Below are 12,703 nucleotides of genomic sequence, written 5' to 3'. Positions count from 1 at the left end.
TTGGGGTTTATTTTTTTCTCCTGCCAAGAGTGAGACTCTTTTACCCTCACTCTTGGACATGATTTGAGTGTGTCTCTTTGATTCTAGATGTGTTTAATGGGCTATGGGGTATTTTACTCCATAGGGCTTCATGTGTTTTTGTGATGTGTTTCACACAGCTCCCTCAGTGCAGTAACACAGGGGTGTCATAGTGACCCCCCAGTATAGACTCCATTCCCCCGGGACTGACTACTGTCTCCCAGGGCATGTAAAGTCACAATTGACTTTACTAGTCTCAAATTCTGAACGGAACCAGTACAAACCATCATATTGTGGACACACTGGCCTGGGCAATTCGATTGCCCCGGGGTCTGTTAGTCGAGGAGGCACGTCTCCGTCCCCCCTGATCGAGTTTTGGCTGGTGGCAGTGGATACTACTTTTTATATTCGACCGCGAATATATCCCTATGGGATTTCCCGTTGTTCGAGGCTACGAACTTTAATTATTTAATTCCTATAGCCTCGAACATACCGCCGGTTTATTTATTTAATATTAATTCTCCGGTTGGTATTTTTTTGCCAAAACTTGATTCTAAAATGGCGTTTGTGTTCTCATCTGTGACTCCAACCCAAGTCGAACCCTTTGTTCCACTTTTTGGCGGGCTTCTCCACAGAAGCCCTCCAAAGTGGTGCCACTCTGTCTGGGTATTTAGGAGGGGTGGAGGGGGATTTAGGCACTCTGGACTGAGTTTCGTAGGCAACTCAAGTCGCACTCTGTCCTGATTGGCCCAAGTGGTGAGCCGGCCGGCTCACCACTTAGCATGTTTGAGTGACAGCTAGGCTAAATGAATGGGGGTTTTATGCATAAAAGCAGGGCTTTGGGGACTGGAACTTCAGAAGTCGCCACACGACCTAAGAATCCGACGAGGGAGAAGCTGAACCGACCTGCTACGACAACACCACCGGTGGAGCCCTGCTGAACCGTCGCACCACTTTTCTCAACGACAGGGGAGATCTCCAGCCCGGAGAGTCTTCTTGCTTCGACTGGTGGGGATAACCAGTCTGCTTCCTTTTTCGCTTCCTGGAGCATCTCATGGCCGCCTTGTCTGTGCCAAGCACCCCGGCAACCGGGATACCATGTTTTACCACTACCGCGAATCAAAAGGGTAGTACCTTTAACCGGAAAACTCTGCAGCTGGTTTCTTCCCTGGCAGTGCAACGACCTTCATCTTTCCTCCACGTCGAGATCTTCTCTTCCTCTGGCGACGCCGCGACTTGCAACCGCTGCCAGGAACAACTGCCCCCGCTGGAGGATCCTTTCCACATAAGGTACCGTGTTCCGTCTGGCTTCCCTTGCAACCGACTGTGCGGGGTAGATTTAGCCCCCGGCTTTCGACCCTGTGTTAGTCTGGGACAACCTAGCTAAACTTTTCTGAAACCTAACTAAAACCTTTCTGAACTCCCTGCAAGACTTTTTAAGCCTGTTGTCATTGTGTGATCTTGGGTGCATTGTGCCCTGTTCTCTCCAAGAGTGGGCCCGACCGATGGACTTTGGCTCACAAGTAACTTTTGACTTTCCTGCCTTGCTTAAGAGCTCCCAAGTATTAGTGTGGTGTATTTTTTAAGTGGTGTTAACTAAGACTTGTCTGATCAGGAATAAGGAGTGTATATATTATAATAGTAATTGAGTTTAGAGTGATTTACAATAATAGTGCTGGAGTGTTTCAATAAGTGTGTTTTTAAATAAATAATTATATACCTTGATACCAACACTCTGGTCAGTGTTTGCTTGTGCTATTGTATCTGAGTGCCTATATTGTATACTTTGCATACTGCCTAACTCTTCTTGAGGGAAGTCTGACTGCTCAGCCACAGCTACCAGGTAAATCTGGGTGGTACAGACTGCTACCAAGTGGGTTTACTGCCAACACCTGTAGTCCTAAATCTTTTGCAGTGGTCCCCAAGGGAACTGCACAGGTTTCTGCCTAACAATGCTCTATCCTGAAATGTATTCATTAGATTGGAACATTCTGTTTCAAGTACTTCTGGGTCCAAGGTGATTCTTTTTAACTGTAGGATCTGACTGTAGGGCAGACTTTGAAGCATTGCTCTAGGGTGAAATCTAGATTAGTGAAGTAAGTTATTGGCATCCATAGGTTTATGGTATTCTGAAGTGATGATATTATTATCAGCGACTATGAGGCCCACGTCAAGAAAATGCAATGATGGGTTGCCAATCTCTATGGTGAATTAAATTCTGGGATGGACTAGATTAAGGTAATCAAAAAATGAAGTCAATTCATCCGTTGTTCCACACCAGATACCAAAAATATCATCAACAAATCTTTTCCAGGTAAGTATGTATGGTGACCAAATCGGATGTTCTAGTACATGTTGACTCTCAAAATGAAACATGAATGTATTGGCATAGACCGGGGCCATAGAAGAGCACATCGATGTTCTGAACTCAATGCTGTGAAATAAGGTATGTTGGGGTTACCTGTATTAGTGGTTGGATGAGTCTATCAATAAAGACTGCTAGAGGATCAAAGATACTTTCAGTACCTGCGACAATAGGTCTCAATTGAGGGTTTACCCGGTCCTTATGGATTTTCGGTAGACCGTAGAATACCGGAGTGATAGGATGATGATTACTAAGAAACTCGTGGGTCTTCCCACTGATCCAGTCATTCTCCTTAGCTTTGTCAAGTGTCTTATTGATGAGGCTTCTGATTACAGGTAAGGGATCCCTCTCAAGTGTAATGTAAGTGTTTGTGTCTTCTAATAATTCCATGCATTTTCTTATTTAGAAAGATGAATCCAACACTACAGTAGCTCCCCCCTTATCTGCTGGTTTAATAGTTAAAGCTTCGTCCTTTGCTAGGAACAAATCCTACTGATGTCTATTGGAATGTTGTTGGATAACGTTTGTATGCCCCTTGAAAATGGTGTTTTGACTCAGTTTTCTCAACGAGAATATGTTGCTTAATTTATATGAAGATTTATGTACTCTGGTCACCCCGCTCTGACCGCGCCTTGTGCAACCATATTTTTTCCTCCATTTCATTTTATTTTAAATATCTCTTCATGGTTTTATTACTTTACTATTCACTTCCTAAATGGCACTATCCCATCACTTTCTCCATCCTTTCTGTTTGACATTTAGCATTCCTCAGGATTATTTTGCATACTTTATTCCCTTTGTATAATGACTTTGTTTCTCGCAATATTTCTACCTTATTTTTATTCTGCCCAGTGATTGCATACGCACTTACTCCTCAGTCCATTACTTTTAATATGTTCGACCTGCATCTGGACCCTGATCTAGTTAATTAACAATAGACGTTGAATGCCACTAACATGGCCGACTCCATAACTTTTTTAGGATTAGTCCCTTGTCTGTTTATTTCACCCATATACATATAATGATCAGCAGGATGGTGCTGACCGTTACCGTAGTATCGGACCCAGACACTATGAGAACTCTCATTCCGCGCTTCGCCTCTACATAGATAAGGTATGTCCATGCTGGGGTCTTCCCCAGCATTAGGGACCGTCTTCAAATTATGAATTTTACTAATGTTTTCCGCTTTCTTTGCTTATAACATCTGCAAGCGCGCAATGATGCCACATCAATAAACCATCCTACCACTGCACTTGCCGTGAAAGCACCACTACTAAATCCAACTCTGATCTCTTGAAAGGTCGATCTTCACCTCTCCGGAGGTATAAACATCTCCATTATTTATCCATCTGTTTCTTATTTTAACTTTTCTTTCTCCTTTCTATTTTTCCCAGCTGCCATTAAGTGTTTTCCTTTTTCTATCATCGGTTGTAGGTACCTAGAATTAACACAAGACTTACCTTAATGTTTACCCGCTCATTCGTGTGCTTCTTGGTTCGAGCTGATCATTTTACATGAGATTTCTTTGCCTAACATTCTAGGCAGGTGAGTCTTATGCCTTTTTCACCCTTACTCGGTCACTTTTTCTTCTTTATCTAGTTACTATTCATTCTCCATTAGGGGACCGGCTTTTCTATATATTGTTTACAAATCTTCTTTCACCTAGAGCCATGATGTGTGGCACGAATGGATAGTCTTAACATTACTTTCGTGTCTTCATACATATTTCAGCTTTTTCATATGCATATTTGCACTTTGCTTTTAGACCTTGTAACGCTTTTTGGTATCCCTGAGCGTCCACCACAGTACATGTTTTGGAAGTTGGCGGATTGAAGAATTTTAATATCCACTGACCGGGCACACAGTTTTGTGTCCCCGGACCGGTTGACTCTTGGAAGGTATGTGTGCATTCTGGGACTCTGTTCCGTTGACTGATTTCTAATTAAAACACCACCTTTCTTCTTTTTCTTTACTTACATTCCATTAGATGGGAAACCACTTCCACACTAAGCTGGTCTGTTGGAGTAATCAGAATATATTTGACTATTTTTTGACTGATGCAACTACTCGATGACAATCAGAACTAATTACCATGAGTGAAAATACAGCCTTTACCAGTGTAATCACATATTCTAAGTAACCTGCCTCTCACTTTATGTAACCTGCATCTCATTTTTTTATTATACATTTGATTCATATGTGTACATTACTACGTTGAAGTGTCTCATATTTCTTTGCTAGATTTTACAAAAGTTGAAAGTGATTCAACGAATTCAAAGGGAAATACACTTTGATTCTAGATTGTGAATTAACTAATGACTATGTTAACAATTGTACCTAGCACTGACTATGTACCTCAAAAGTTTTGGTTGTAACAATGTAATTATGTTTCTTTAACAGTCCGTATTGGCCATTTGAAGAAGGGGGATCAAGTCCTCGAAACACTTCGCCCTAGAAAACGGACTAATATTTGTTTGCTTCTTTGTACATTTACCTATGTCTTTTGTGTACTTTCTATATTCGTTATTATGAAACAATTACATATATATTTTCTCTTAAAAAATTCTCTCTGCGTGATGTAATTATTTTAACCCACAGTGCTTTGAAATATATTGAATATTATCTTAGACAATACAGTAATTGGCTCTATGCCAACACCTGATAGTGTGCAGGGGACGAGAGGATTCCTATGTTGAATCTTCTTTCCTTTTGTGAGAATTGGAGAATTTTCAGGTTCTTTGAACTCTAGGAAGAAAGATTTAACAGATATTCTATCAATCCGGAAGCAATCCAACAACATTGACATAGGCACTCAAGCAAGTAGAATTGGCCTTAGAATCCTTTGTGTCAGAACACCATAACCGGTTTTGAAATCCTTTGCAAAGCTGATATCAACTGTTGCATGAGTCTTACCATATTGGAGTTGGCATCTCCAGCACCACAGTACCTTTGGCTCTGCTGTTTTCAGAAAATGGGATGGAGGCCTTCAAGATAGAGGTGTTATGCATGTTTTAATAGTGGAAACACTGGCTAGTGGAAACACCCATTCAGCCTGTGCAGGTAGGGTCCAAGAGGCTAAATTAAGTTAGTGAAATTAAGGTGTCTTTGCCAAATACTCCCTTAATGCAATGGCCAACAGACTTGGTGTCAGAGCTGCAAGTGGTTGTAGAGAGGATGTATAAGGACCCACATACTATAAGCCTGGCAGAGTCGAAGATGCAGAAGAAATTTCCTTCAGATGAAGATGAATTTGATATCTGAGAATTAAGTGATTATTATTTCCAAGCTTGAACGTGTCTTAGAGATCACCCACATAGAGATTATTTGGATGTGCTTCAAGACAAGCAGTCTGAACTGATCTCCTGAGGCAGTGATAAAGGGACAGTTTCTGACCACACCTTTTGAGGACGGTTTCCCTTGTAGGGAACATATGGAAAGAGCTGAAATAATATTGCATGTGACAGTACCACACACTTCCTATGTTCTGTCTTCTGCAAAGGGATTAGGCAGGATCATCCTTGTCTGCCAATTGTGGGGGCATTCAGGGTTGCTATTATAGATGTCCATGAAAAGGCAGCTTCAGTCCCTACAGTAAATAGGAATGTACTTTGGAAGTATAGATCGGTGACAGGGAATATGCCAGACCTATTTGGTCATACACTCTCAGGCTCTCCAGTGCTAGAGACAGCAAATTCAAAGTAAGGGCAAATATGTTGCTCTCCATATCATTTGAGAAGCCTAAAAAGAATACATTTGATGGCAGGAAATGTTTTCTTGTCCGTGGTCCTTGCCTTTATAAACTGCGGATACACATTTTTTCAGATGTCAATAGTCACTGTAGCAGTATATGAAAAAAGGCAACAGCACATATATATTGACATAAGGCAGAACCTTAATGACAAGTTGTCCCTGATTGCTTTGAGATTTCATAGCATATCAATAATGAAGGGTTGAACACTGTTGACCAGGTTCTGCAGCAATATCTATTTGTAGCATTATGGCTGTATTGGGCTGTCGCAGGGTATTTCCCAGCTATTCCAAACACAATCATGGATAGCACCCTTCATTGGTGACTAGGTTGACTGGTGTGAGAAACCTGAAGGTTTCCTCACCCCTACTCACCCAGGATCCTCTTCTCAGGTGGCAAGGGAAAGGGCATCACTTTTATATCCGGAACCTGGGTGTGGATCAGCGAGGGTGGCTCACCATTGGGGATTGGGTGTGGTGTGCCCAAAGGTGAGACATGGTATCCCCTTTACCTGTTGACGACCAAACTAACCCTCCCCGACATTAATGGGCTGCTGCAAGACCTCTCCCTCATTTCCCCACTTTTAACTTCTGAAAGTACTGGGACAAGGAAGAGGAGACTGCGAGTAATTAACACTGAACCTTCATCTTACCACTCTGGTACTGGGACGAGGACGATGCCTGCAGAGTATTGTGAAAGTCAGGCATGTCCCCTTAATCATAGTCAGCCAAGCCCAATTGAGGATTCACACCTGGTTGCAGGTGTATTCAATGAGAGCCAGAGAACAGTTCAGAGATCAAAATGGAGGACTGTGGGGGAGAGACCAGCAGGGGACCATTTGCTGAATGAGGCAGCCGTGGTGGGACCTGTGCAGGAGCCAGGCCGCCGGCCAGCAACCCATAGAGCCTGTAAAGCCTAAAACGAGCCGGGCTGTCACAGGTGTGTGAGCCTCTGTATGAAGGAACCAGCAGCAGGAGCTGCGAGCGAGCATGATAAAGGAGGACCACGTCCATGTGAAGGCAGCAGAACTACTACTGCATGTAAGACAGCACTCGGTGTGTGAGCGGGGCTCGCAGAAGCTGGGCCGCCGACTTATAAGACAGAAAGGAAGCAGCGGGAGCTGCCGAAGAACAGCGCTGATTACTGGTGGATGTTGGGGAAAGTTACTCGACAGCCCGGGCGCGAATAGGTAATGAATTACCGAACTAAATGGAAACTTGAATTTAAGCATATTGAATGCGTGTTGAATACCGAACTAAATAGGAACTTGAATTTAAGCATATCGGTATTCAATATGCATTCGAAACTGAATGGAAACTTAAAATTAAGTATTTTTAATATTTGTTGAATACCCCACTGACTGAAACTTTGCAATTAAACTTATTGTATACGGAACTGAGTAAATCTTTATGGGCAAATCAAATAGCAGAAGGCAGCCAACGGGAAAGTGCCCACATGAAAACAACCCATTGAAAGAGCGCAAGTGTGAACGAGTGCCATAGAAAGGTGAGATATGAACAAGACAACCACAAAGTGAACTTTGCGTCAATGCTGTGCGGCAAGGCCACAAACTGGAGAGAGGTGTGTGACACATTATGGTAGAGCCAAGAGGCTAACCAGGGGAGGCCAGAGGCGTGTAAGCATTGCACATAAAGTCAAGTGGCCAACAAAGAGAAACTAAGTGAATGTGACACTGTGCACAGGGACAGGTACATAGGAACCAGTCCTAGTACAGAGGAACCTCTCCTACAGAGAGCCTAGGGATCCTGGTTGCGTGACCTGTGGTGGGTGACAAATGCGCCTAGACGAGTGAGCCCTGAATCATAAAAACCAAAGACATTGTGAAATAAACGAAGGAGACACACTGCAAGTGAACTGGTGTATAATCTAGGAGGAGGATCAGGTTTACCTTGTGTTGTGTTGAAACCATTTTGAAAAGACTGAAACAAGTACAAGTGGCTGAGTTAAGGTCTTGGGAAAGGGAACCCTGAGACTTGAGGAATTACAAGTATTGTCTTGAGAACAAGCCTCTTTTCATTTGAACTGTGTTGCTTGGAACTTGGGCAAGGATATGCTGAGGATTGTGTGGAACTGTATTTCCTTGCACGTGAGAAACATAATTTTGGAACTTTCTTAAACTTGGGGAGGGGGAGCTGGAAAGGAACTTGGGAGCTGGAAGAAGGTCAGAACTTTGTTATGATATATATGATATGATATAAGTCATTTATACCACGCCTGTACACAAGTGTTTCTAGGCGCCACAAGACCAGGGAGGACAAAACAACGATCTTACTAGGCCTTGTGTCATTCAGATCACGCAAGTTAATCACTATTTCTTTCATTGTGGACATCTCTACACATTGGTTAGCTTTATTTATGAGGGCAAAGATAGGTTTTAGACACAGACAGACTTTTAAGATGAACTGTTTGACTCTGACTTTCCTTCAGGTAGGGAAATCCCACCTTAGTATAAGGCAAGTTAGGCCTTCTACCATCCTGACATTTGAGTTAATACATTATTTATTCTTGGACTTTGAATTGGTTATCCGTGTCTTGCTTCATGAGGCCTTCACACTGGATACATTGAGGTTTGGCAAGAGTTTTAAAAGTTCTCCAGTGTCTTTAGGGTGGTCACCTTATATATAGCTAAATGTCTAAGCCCTTTTTCACATCACTAAAATACAAGATGATACCATCTACACCAGAGCAGCGGCGTAAATTAGGATAGAAGCCTATGGCCAGAGTCCTTTTAAGGAATCCACAAGGATGCGATGTACAAAAGAAATACATTTAAAATCTCCCAGTTTCCAAAGTAATATTCCAGTCTGCCTCCCACTGTGTAACATGCTCGGTGTCTCAAAGGGGCGTACAAGTCCTTTGGAGAAGTACATGTTGAGGGAAACGGAGATCCAAGGCATTGAGGATCTAACAATGGGGGAGAATGAAGGCAGCAGTTTGGCAGCAAGGAATCTACAACTAAGGGAGGAAATGGTTAGGTGGGGAGTGGAGAGTGTGTGGACCCAAGTGTTAGGGAAGAGATCATCTTACATAAAGAAATACATAATGCAAAGGTAGATGAGGAATGTTGCCATGATTTCTTTACTCAAGATACTTGCTCCTACCATTTAAAATAGCTGGTGAATGGAAAGGTTGTCCTCTTTTAGATCTAAGGTGTTAATACTTTTATGAAGAAGAGAAATGCAAGATGTGGACAAAGGGTCAAATCTTTGGAGCACTGTTCCCAACCAATTGGCTGCCATCACTGTATTTAGAGGACACATGATATGATATGATAGGTTATTTATAACACGCTTAATACCCAGAGGTTTCTAAGTGCGGACCCAGGGTTCGACCTGTGTTGCTCCGTGTCGTCTTGCTTCCAAGGCGAGCACGTTGCTCCTGAGCTCTCCTCTCAAGAGGATTAAAACTAATTGCATATACACCAATTCTACTCATGCTTAAGGTTTATGGTCGTAGGACAACATTGGCAATGCAGGTTACTACTGTTCAGTGTAAAGTCAACATTGCAAATGTTGACAAGTGTGGAGTTGGTGGTTTCTGTAAATCTCCAATTCTTTGGAGGTATTCCTATGTACCTACTTTGTCAATTGGTTTCCAAAGTTTGCAAGTCAAGAAGGGGTACAGTCTGCTCTTTAAAGAAAACAGTGTTTGTACTTCCATAATCTCTCTATTTCTTTCAGTAGTCAGAGTTGTATGAACTCTGCATCCTTATTTGAGGGGGTAGCATGCCGCCATGGGCTCAGTTGGTCCCTCACAGGGTGGTTGAGTAGGGATCCTGCTGGCTTGCTCCCTCCATATATGTGGTAATACCTCCCCAGAGACCACACTGTGGGTAATGGTAGGGAGGAATTCCACTCCCAGAAGGTTGTGTCAGGGATGCCCGCTTCTTGAAACCTGCAACAAAGTGGGCATTTAAAAGAACCTATGCTTCTCTAACCATGAAATAAAACTATTGGAGTATAAGCTCCAAGGAAACGAGCAAGGGGAGGAGTGTGTGTGTGTGCCGTGTCTCAGGGGGCGTGCCCCGGCTGACAGAAAAGATTGGGGGATGCTGCAGAAACGCATATTTCGCTACAAGGAAATCAAATATCAGGCCATGTATGCCTTTTTAGACCCGCTAGCCCCTGTTTCCAGCAATGGGGGAACTTCAAACAATAATGAAACATCCCTTATAATCCAATGATAAGTAAGGTCATTTAAAGTAACTAACCAATCCGGAATGACATTGAAACATAAGCCCCAGCCTAGTGACTGTAATCAGAGCTGAGATGGCTCGATGAGAGCAAAAAATCAGAAAAAAGGCAGTCCTGCTAATCCAGTGATTGGAGGAGAAAAAGCAGTACCGACCTGGAAGTCAAATTGGCCAGGGTAATTGAAGAGCGTCTGTCAAAACATTGGGTAACTGGAAGGCCTTTCCACCAGTGTCCTCTAGCGTAACAAGTAGAGGACCCTGACCCATGATCGCAGTGCATCATAATATCTGCAGCCCGGCAAGTACTAGAATGAAGAGGATATAAATACCCATTACTGTTGAGGAGCAGATGCATCCCAATGTCCAGTTGAGAAATCCAAGAGACTAAAGCAAAACAAGAGGTGATGCCTGGAAGGTTTAGCATTCATTTACCCTCTGGCATTGCTATGGGCAACTCTCCAGACCGTTGTTCTTCAGCCTTCCAAGCCATTACCGAAAGGAGAAAGACAATATGCAAATACGAGTTGGTCCCACCCCAAAAGGGGCAGTTCAGGTCAAACTTCTTTGTCACATTCTTTCTGCACAAAACCACAAGCAACACCAGACATGATTCTGTTTCATTGGGCATCATCACTGAAGTGTAGCTTGGGTCCCTAGTCCCAGCCAGCTCCGGCTCATGTTTGGGTACATCCATCCCACCTTGGGTAACTAAAGCAAAACAAAAGAGGTGATGGTACATGCTGGCTAAATAAATGGTTGTATGAAAGGTTGCCATGAGCAATGCCAGTGGTTCAAGATGTGTTCATAGCCTTACATCTATCTTTTTTTTTTTGGTTTTTGTTTCTCTCATAAGTGAGGAGGCTATGCACAGATGTGGGTCCCTTGCTTACTGTGCCATCGGGTACCAAGCTGCACCTCACTTATGAAACATGCTTGTGATTGCTTGTCTTAATATTGGTGGTAGGACCAAGACTGATTTGCATATGGCTGGTTTCCTTTTGCAATGGCGCAGGTGGGCTGAAAAAATATTATGTTGAAGGTTGCCCAGAGCAATGCCAGTTGTTAAGATTATTCATAACCTTACATCATTCTCAATTTTAGTTTTTCCTGCTGAGAAATCAAAAACACCAAATTCGGGAAGAGACCTGTTGAGAAGTCCAAGAAATCCCAAGGCCTGGCAGAGTTGTAGAAATTCAAGAAGCACCAAGGTTGGGTAGAGGCCTTTTATGAAATACCAACGTCTGGCAGAGAACTTTTAGAAATCCTAAAAACCCCAAGGTCGGACATAGACCTGTTGAAAAATCAGAGACCCAAGGTCTGGCTGAGACCCATCAAGAGGTACAAGGCCTGCTGAGAGATTGAAGAAACCCAAAGGTTTAGCAGAGATGTTTTGGAAAGTGTAAGTCACCCATAGTCTTGGAGAAACCTATTGAGATCAGAAGGCCTGACTTACAGCTGTACAGAAAGCCAGAGCTCTAGGAGTCTCAAAGATATATGCTATCGGGACTTAGAACACCACTGTGAGTGTCCTTGGAGCCAAGCCTTCAGGGTGATACAGCCCTGCATTGGGACTTAACTAGATCAGGGAAAGCAGGGCAGTAGGTCCTGTTAAGTTTAGAATACATTAATAATTTAAAGGGGTACCACACATCCTTGCACTGCTGTGTTAAAATGCATCCCTGTTACGATCTACTTTCTTGCCACTAATTCCCTAAGTCCTTGTTGGATACTTTATAAATCTGCAGATTATTTTTTTTCTCCGCTCACTGTTATCTTGGAATGTTCCTAGTATAGCTGTTGTGGGAAGTGCCCAAGGAACTGTGGAACTCTGGTGGGTGCTGCGATTTATGTCCTAGGTGTGTCTCTTCCGGCCTTTGTTGCAAAACAGTTGAGCAAACTAGGATAGAAGCATCCCATCCCACCTCTACTATCAGGGTCTGTGCGAGTGATAGAAAAAGGTCTGGCGACTGAGTTATTTCAAAGACAAGGGATATGTTTAGGAAAGAGTTCAAGCCATACCCGAATAAAATCATATTGTTTTAAGTTGAACCACCTTTTTCAAAGTGCTCTATGTCTTAAATGTAGTACTCCAGAATCTCGGTCATTGCTTTATCCTGGAGGGCCCATCACTGGGTCTTATTATTATGGTCCCATTTTAAAAGCCTCCTTAAGTCCTCAAAGTGCATGCACTCCTGCTTTGTGAGGCGATGATTGTAACTCAAGTGTGTGTATTGGTGGGGACGGAGAGCGAATGGGAATGGAATAGCAAAAATAGTCATTCAAACATTGTTCAGCTAAAAAGAGAGCCTTTACTTGGCTTGAACAAAATAGCCTGCAGCAGTTCTTCAACTGTGTGCAG

At 42.9% G+C, this 12,703-nt stretch overlaps 1 protein-coding gene across 10 annotated transcripts in view; it reads left to right on the top strand.

Moving 5' to 3' along the window:
* LOC138569465 (uncharacterized) overlaps positions 1-12,703 on the top strand; it is a 2,298,575-nt gene that overhangs the window by 1,965,403 nt on the left and 320,469 nt on the right. The gene's annotated exons all lie outside the window — the stretch shown is intronic.

Source organism: Ambystoma mexicanum, chromosome 2q (assembly GCF_040938575.1).
Source record: "Ambystoma mexicanum isolate Mex_15411 chromosome 2q, UKY_AmexF1_1, whole genome shotgun sequence".
Taxonomy (NCBI): domain Eukaryota; kingdom Metazoa; phylum Chordata; class Amphibia; order Caudata; family Ambystomatidae; genus Ambystoma; species Ambystoma mexicanum.
This window is presented reverse-complemented; position numbering and strand designations above follow the sequence as displayed.